This window comes from Lolium rigidum, chromosome 6 (assembly GCF_022539505.1).
Source record: "Lolium rigidum isolate FL_2022 chromosome 6, APGP_CSIRO_Lrig_0.1, whole genome shotgun sequence".
Lineage (NCBI taxonomy): Eukaryota > Viridiplantae > Streptophyta > Magnoliopsida > Poales > Poaceae > Lolium > Lolium rigidum.
In genome coordinates this window covers 235,517,243-235,526,359 of record NC_061513.1, presented here as the reverse complement: position 1 = coordinate 235,526,359, position 9,117 = coordinate 235,517,243, and positions in this window count along the sequence as shown.

Below are 9,117 nucleotides of genomic sequence, written 5' to 3'. Positions count from 1 at the left end.
TTTGGCCACTATGGCCCCGGAGGAGGCGTGGTGGCCGCACTCACCCCGATGGATTTCTCGTAGGAGTTCAATCCCTTCAGCCCGGCTCGACGCACCGCCGGAGCACCCCACTTACGCTGCGTTTGTACAGCCTCGTGGTTGATGATTGTAGCCAATGAGTTCCTGCTCATACGCCGCGAGCTTGAGGTGACGTGCAGCGAACGGCCGGCTGAAGTAGGCGAGCAGCCTGTCGCCCTGGTGTAGGACAGCGCCGAACCCCGCTCCCGAGGCGTCGCAGTCGATGATAAACGGCCTGTCGAAGTCCGGCATCTGGAGGACGGGGCCCGTCGCAAGGGCCCCCTTGAGGGCCTCGAAGGCAGCGGTAGCCTCGTCGTCCCAAGCGAAGGCATCACGCCGCAGCAGGCGCGTGAGTGGCGAGGCGATGAGGCCAAAATCCCGGATGAACTTCCGGTAGTATCCGGCGAGGCCCAGGAACCCGCGTAGGGCGCGCGGAGAGTGCGGCGTTGGCCAGGCGGCGACGGCCGCCACATTGTCCGCATCCATCGCCACCCCGTCGGCCGGAGATGACGTAGCCGAGGTAGGCCACCATGGTCGTCCCAAACGAGCACTTCGAGCGCTTAAGGTGAAGGCGATGGGCTCGAAGCTCGTTGAAGACGATGGCGATATGCTACAGGTGCTCCGCCCATGAGGTGATGTAGATCAAAATGTCATCAAAGAAAACCAGCACAAAACGGCGTAAGTATGGGCGGAGGACGTCGTTCATCAGGGCTGAAAGGTGGATGGCGCATTGGTGAGGCCGAAGGGCATCACCACGAACTCGAAGTGGCCATGATGTGTCCGGAACGCCGTCTTGGCGATGTCCTCCGGGTGCATGCGCACTCGATGATAGCCCGAGCGGAGGTCGAGCTTGGTGAAGAATCGAGCCCCGTGGAGCCTCGTCGAACAACTCGTCGACCACCGGGATCGGGAACTTGTCCTTGAGCGTCAGGGCGTTAAGGGTGCGGTAGTCGATGCAGAAGCGCCACGTGCCATCCGATTTGCGCACAAGTAGCACCGGTGCGGAGAACGGTGATGCGCGTGAAACACACACGTCCGTTGGGAACCCCAAGAGGAAGGTATGATGCGTACAGTAGCAAGTTTTCCCTCAGAAAGAAACCAAGGTTTATCGAACCAGGAGGAGCCAAGAAGCACGTTGAAGGTTGATGGTGGTGGAATGTAATGCGGCGCAACACCAGGGATTCCGGCGCCAACGTGGAACCTGCACAACACAACCAAAGTACTTTGCCCCAACGAAATAGTGAGGTTGTCAATCTCACCGGCTTGCTGTAACAAAGGATTAACCGTATTGTGTGGAAGATGATTTTTTGCGTAAAACAAGTAAAACAAGTATTGCAGTAGATTGTATGCGATGTAAAGAATAGGACCGGGGTCCACAGCTCACTAGAGGTGTCTCTCCCATAAGATAAAAGCATGTTGGGTGAACAAATTACAGTCGGGCAATTGACAAATAGAGAGGGCATAACAATGCACATACATGATATGATAAATATAGTGAGATTTAATTGGGCATTACGACAAAGTACATAGACCGCTATCCAGCATGCATCTATGCCTAAAAAGTCCACCTTCAGATTATCATCCGAACCCCTTCCAGTATTAAGTTGCAAAACAACAGACAATTGCATTAAGTATGATGCGTAATGTAATCAATAACTACATCCTTAGACATAGCATCAATGTTTTATCCCTAGTGGCAACAAGCACATCCACAACCTTAGAACTTTCTCGTCACCGTCCCGCATTTAATGGAGGCATGAACCCACTATCGAGCATAAATACTCCCTCTTGGAGTTAAGAGTAAAAACTTGGCCGAGCCTCTACTAATAACGGAGAGCATGCAAGATCATAAACAACACATAGGTAATAGATTGATAATTAACATAACATAGTATTCTCTATCCATCGGATCCCGACAAACACAACATATAGCATTACAGTATAGATGATCTTGATCATGTTAGGCAGCTCACAAGATCCAACAATGAAGCACATGAGGAGAAGACAACCATCTAGCTACTCGCTATGGACCCATAGTCCAGGGGTGAACTACTCACTCATCACTCCGGAGGCGATCATGGCGATGAAGAGTCCTCCGGGAGATGATTCCCCTCTCCGGCAGGGTGCCGGAGGCGATCTCCTGAATCCCCCGAGATGGGATTGGCGGCGGCGGCGTCTCAGTAAGGTTTTCCGTATCGTGGCTCTCGATACAGGGGGTTTCGCGACGGAGGCTTTAAGTAGGCGGAAGGGCAACGCGGGGGGCCACACGAGGGCCCCACACGCTAGGGCCGCGCGGCCAGGACCTAGGACGCGCCGCCCTATTGTGGCGGCGCCTCGTGGCCCCACTTCCTTTCCCCCTCGGTCTTCTGGAAGCTTCGTGCAAAAATAGGACCTCGGGCGTTGATTTCGTCCAATTCCGAGAATATTTCCTTTGTAGGATTTCTGAAACCAAAAACAAGTAGAAAACAAAGAATCGGCTCTTCGGCATCTTGTTAATAGGTTAGTGCCGGAAAATGCATAAATACGACATATAATGTGTATAAAACATGTAGATATCATCAATAATGTAGCATGGAACATAAGAAATTATCGATACGTCGGAGACGTATCAGCATCCCCAAGCTTAGTTCCTGCTCGTCCCGAGCAGGTAAACGATAACAAAGATAATGTTTGGAGTGACATGCCATCATAACCTTGATTATACTATTGTAAGCATATGTAATGAATGCAGCGATCAAACCAATGGTAATGACATGAGTAAACAAATGAATCATAAAGCAAAGACTTTTCATGAATAGTACTTCAAGACAAGCATCAATAAGTCTTGCATAAGAGTTAACTCGATAAAGCAATAAATCAAAGTAAAGGTATTGAAGCAACACAAAGGAAGATTAAGTTTCAGCGGTTGCTTTCAACTTATAACATGTATATCTCATGGATAAGTGTCAATGTAAAGTAATATAACAAGTGCAATATGCAAGTATGTAGGAATCAATGCACGGTTCACACAAGTGTTTGCTTCTTGAGGTGGAGAGAAATAGGTGAACTGACTCAACATAAAAGTAAAAGAAAGGTCCTTCAAAGAGGAAAGCATCGATTGCTATATTTGTGCTAGAGCTTTTATTTTGAAAACATGAAACAATTTTGTCAACGGTAGTAATAAAGCATATGAGTTATGTAAATTATATCTTACAAGTTGCATGCCTCATGCATAGTGTACTAATAGTGCCCGCACCTTGTCCTAATTAGCTTGGACAACCGGATCATCGCAATACACATGTTTTAACCAAGTGTCACAAAGGGGTACCTCCATGCCGCCTGTACAAAGGTCTAAGGAGAAAGCTCGCATTTTGGATTTCTCGCTTTTGATTATTCTCAACTTAGACATCCATACCCGAACAACATGGACAACAGATAATGGACTCCTCTTTAATGCATAAGCATGTGGCAACAATTAGTATTCTCATATGAGATTGAGGATATATGTCCAAAATCGAAACTTCCACCATGATTCATGGCTTTAGTTAGCGGCCCAATGTTCTTCTCTAACAATATGCATGCTCTAACCATTAAAGTGGTAGATCTCTCTTACTTCAGACAAGACGGACATGCATAGCAACTCACATGATATTCAACAAAGAGTAGTTGATGGCGTCCCCAGAAGCATGGTTATCGCACGACAAGCAACTTAATAAGAGATAAAGTGCATAAGTACATATTCAATACCACAATAGTTTTTAAGGCTATTTTGTCCCATGAGCTATATATTGCAAAGGCGAATGATGGAATTTTAAAGGTAGCACTCAAGCAATTTACTTTGGAATGGCGGAGAAATACCATGTAGTAGGTAGGTATGGTGGACACAAATGGCATAGTGGTTGGCTCAAGGATTTTGGATGCATGAGAAGTATTCCCTCTCGATACAAGGTTTAGGCTAGCAAGGTTTATTTGAAACAAACACAAGGATGAACCGGTGCAGCAAAACTCACATAAAAGACATATTGTAAACATTATAAGACTCTACACCGTCTTCCTTGTTGTTCAAAACTCAATACTAGAAATTATCTAGACTTTAGAGAGACCAAATATGCAAACCAAATTTTAGCAAGCTCTATGTATTTCTTCATTAATGGGTGCAAAGTATATGATGCAAGAGCTTAAACATGAGCACAACAATTGCCAAGTATCACATTACCCAAGACATTTTAGAATTACTACATGTAGCATTTCCCGATTCCAACCATATAACAATTTAACGAAGAAGATTCAACCTTCGCCTTGAACATTATGAGTAAAGCCTAAGGACATATTTGTCCATATGCAACAGCGGAGCGTGTCTCTCTCCCACACAAGTGAATGCTAGGATCCATTTTATTCAAACAAAAACAAAAACGAAAACAAACCGACGCTCCAAGCAAAGTACATAAGATGTGACTGAATAAAAATATAGTTTCAGGGGAGGAACCTGATGATGTTGTCGACGAAGAAGGGGATGCCTTGGGCATCCCCAAGCTTAGACGCTTGAGTCTTCTTAGAATATGCAGGGGTGAACCACGGGGGCATCCCCAAGCTTAGAGCTTTCACTCCTCTTGATCATAGTATATCATACTCCTCTCTTGATCCTTGAAAACTTCCTCCACACCAAACTCGAAACAACTCATTAGAGGGTTAGTGCACAATAAAAGTTTACATGTTCAGAGGTGACACAATCATTCTTAACACTTCTGGACATTGCATAAAGCTACTGGACATTAATGGATCAAAGAAATTCATCCAACATAGCAAAAGAGGCAATGCGAAATAAAAGGCAGAATCTGTCAAAACAGAACAGTTCGTAAAGACGAATTTTAAAATGGCACCAGACTTGCTCAAATGAAAATGACCAAATTTAATGAAAGTTGCATACATATCTGAGGATCACTCACGTAAATTGGCATAATTTTCTGAGTTACCTACAGAGAATTAGGCCCAGATTCGTGACAGCAAAGAAATCTGTAACTGCACAGTAATCCAAATCTAGTATGAACCTTACTATCAACGACTTTACTTGGCACAAAAACATGATAAGGAGAGGTTGCTACAGTAGTAAACAACTTCCAAGACTCAAATATAAAACAAAGTAGTGTAGTAAAAACAATGGGTTGTCTCCCATAAGCGCTTTTCTTTAACGCCTTTCAGCCTAGGCGCGAAAGTGTGAATCAAGTATTATCGAGAGATGAAGCATCTTCGACGGGGTTTGGAGTTTTATCAATTTTAGGCCTATAATAATTCTTTGGTTTAGGCACCTTAGAGACATACATGAATTTTTGCTCCTTACCCACATAAGCTTTCTCTTTAAATTTAAAAGAAGAAAAAGTTGAACCCAATTTTCCCATAGCTTCTTCAAGTTTACCAATTCTACGGGTTTGATTATCATGGATAGCACAAGTTTCTAAAGTAGCAATTCTTTCATTAATTTCTCCTAGGGTTTTATCAAGTTTATCAGTATTGTCAAGTAATATTTCCAATTTAGTTTCAACACTTGGAAAAATTTTCTCTATTGCTTCCAATTTTCTCATGACGTCCTCAAGAGAGATTTCACTTTTAGTTTCATTAACAGGTGGTATTCCAACTAGACTCTCAATGATGCAACTAGCTTCTAAAGCAGGAGTACCTAGGAAATTACCCCCCGAAAGAGTATCAAGAACATACCTATTCCAACTAGATATACCAACATAAAAATTCCTAAGTAGGATAATAGTGGAGTGTTTCTTAGTGCACCTATGATGAGCATCACTAATTCTATACCAAGCATCTTTAAAACTTTCTCCACCTTGTTGTTTAAACGAACGAACTTCAACTTCAGGATTACTCATTTTAGCAGTAGTAAATAAAGCAAACTAGATAAAGTAAATGCAAGTAACTAATTTTTTTTGTGTTTTTGATATAGAGAGCAAGACAGTAAATAAAGTAAAGCTAGCAACTAATTTTTTTGTGTTTTGTTTAGGTGCAGCAAACAAAATAGTAAATAAAGTAAAGCAAGACAAAAACAAAGTAAAGAGATTGGATTGTGGAGACTCCCCTTGCAGCGTGTCTTGATCTCCCCGGCAACGGCGCCAGAAAACATGTTGCTGGCGTGAAGTTGGCGTGGGAGATAGAAATCTTTGTGGTGTAACTTTTCTTCAGGTCCCCGGCAACGGCGCCAGAAAACAGGCTTGATGCGCGTGAAACACACACGTCCGTTGGGAACCCCAAGAGGAAGGTATGATGCGTACAGTAGCAAGTTTTCCCTCAGAAAGAAACCAAGGTTTATCGAACCAGGAGGAGCCAAGAAGCACGTTGAAGGTTGATGGTGGCGGAATGTAATGCGGCGCAACACCAGGGATTCCGGCGCCAACGTGGAACCCGCACAACACAACCAAAGTACTTTGCCCCAACGAAACAGTGAGGTTGTCAATCTCACCGGCTTGCTGTAACAAAGGATTAACCGTATTGTGTGGAAGATGATTGTTTGTAGAAAACAGTAAAACAAGTATTGCAGTAGATTGTATGCGATGTAAAGAATAGGACCGGGGTTCACAGTTCACTAGAGGTGTCTCTCCCATAAGATAAAAGCATGTTGGGTGAACAAATTACAGTCGGGCAATTGACAAATAGAGAGGGCATAACAATGCACATACATGATATGATAAATATAGTGAGATTTAATTGGGCATTACGACAAAGTACATAGACCGCTATCCAGCATGCATCTATGCCTAAAAAGTCCACCTTCAGGTTATCATCCGAACCCCTTCCAGTATTAAGTTGCAAAACAACAGACAATTGCATTAAGTATGGTGCGAAATGTAATCAATAACTACATCCTTAGACATCATCAATGTTTTATCCCTAGTGGCAACAGCACATCCACAACCTTAGAACTTTCTCATCATCTGTCCCAGCATTTAATGGAGGCATGAACCCACTATCGAGCATAAATACTCCCTCTTGGAGTTAAGAGTAAAAACTTGGCCGAGCCTCTACTAATAACGGAGAGCATGCAAGATCATAAACAACACATAGGTAATAGATTGATAATTAACATAACATAGTATTCTCTATCCATCGGATCCCGACAAACACAACATATAGCATTACGGATAGATGATCTTGATCATGTTAGGCAGCTCACAAGATCCAACAATGAAGCACATGAGGAGAAGACAACCATCTAGCTACCGCTATGGACCCATAGTCCAGGGGTGAACTACTCACTCATCACTCCGGAGGCGATCATGGCGATGAAGAGTCCTCCGGGAGATGATTCCCCTCTCCGGCAGGGTGCCGGAGGCGATCTCCTCGAATCCCCCGAGATGGGATTGGCGGCGGCGGCGTCTCGCAAGGTTTTCCGTATCGTGGCTCTCGGTACGGGGGTTTCGCGACGGAGGCTTTAAGTAGGCGGAAGGGCAACGCGGGGGACACACGAGGGCCCCACACGCTAGGGCCGCGCGGCCGGGACCTAGGGCCGCGCCGCCCTAGTGTGGCGGCGCCTCGTGGCCCCACTTCCTTTCCCCTCGGTCTTCCGGAAGCTTCGTGCAAAAATAGGACCCCGGGCGTTGATTTCGTCCAATTCCGAAAATATTTCCTTTGTAGGATTTCTGAAACCAAAAACAAGTAGAAAACAGACAATCGGCTCTTCGGCATCTTGTTAATAGGTTAGTGCCGGAAAATGCATAAATACGACATATAATGTGTATAAAACATGTAGATATCATCAATAATGTAGCATGGAACATAAGAAATTATCGATACGTCGGAGACGTATCAAACGGCGACGTGGAGATCCTGATGATGCCCGCGGCAAGCATGAGCGCGCACTGACGCTCCAGCTCGTCCTTCTCCAGCTATGGGTAGTGGTACGACCGTACCGCCACTGGCGCCGACCCTGGCAGGACGTGGATATGGTGGTCGCACGCTCGTGGGGGTGGCAATGCCTGTGGCTCCTCGAAGATGTCGTCGTGCTGCTGCAGGAGGTGGGTCAGGAGGGGGTGCTCGGCGTCGGCGTCCCCTGAGACGATCTGAAGCTGAGGGGCTGGAGCGGCGCCCCCGATGCCCTCCCAACGGATGTGGCGGCCCTGGCGCCAGAACGTCATCGTCAGGGCGTCGAAGTCCCAAAGGATGGGACCGAGCGTCCGCAGAAAGTCGACGCCAAGGATGAAGTCGAAGAAGCCCAATTCGATGCCGGCGCATGTGATGGTGAAGTGCTCGTCGCCGATGGTGAGGGGCACGTGCTGGGCCAACCCGTGGCAGTGGAGGCGGTCACCATTAGCCACCGTCACGCGTAAGTGATCCCCGCCCATCGGCTGTAGCGCGAGGCGGCGCATAGTGGCGGCGGGGAGGAAGTTATGCGTGGAGCCCGTGTCCAATAGCGCCACCAGGATCTCGCCGTGGATCGTGACCGGTAGCAGCATCGTGCGCTCGTGGCGAAGGCCGGCGAGCGCGTGCAGGGAGACGACGAAAGCCGTGGCGGCCGTGCGGGTCGGCTCAACCGACTCGACCGTCGTGTCTGCCTCGTCCACATTGACTGTAGAAGAGGCGCGGGCACACGTGGTCGGGTGTGTAGGGGTCGTCGCAGTTGAAGCAGAGCCCAAGGCGGCGGCGTTCGAGCTGCTCCGCCGGGGTGAGTCGGCGGAACGTGCGAGTAGCCGCGGGGGCGGGGCTTGCCGGTCCTGGCGGGGTGGGGCGGGCGGCGGCCGCGGTCGGAGGGGGAGGCCGAGCGGGGCGGCCACCACGGGCCAGGGGTTCCTGCTGAACCGCCTGGGCGCGACGCTCATAAGCGTGCGCGTACTGCATTGCCGTCTGGAGGTCCTGCGGGGCCTGGAGTTCCACGTCCACGCGGATGTGGTCGGGGAGGCCGCCAATGAAGAGCTCGGCGCGCTGCTGCCCCGTCACCAAGGGCGCATGGCATGCGAGGGCCTGGAAACGGTCGGCGAAGTCCTGAACCGTGGTGGTGAAGACCAAACGCCCGAGTTCCGCCAAGCGACTGTTGCGAATCGGGGGACCGAAGCGTAGAAGGCAGAGCTCGCGGAAGCGGTCCCA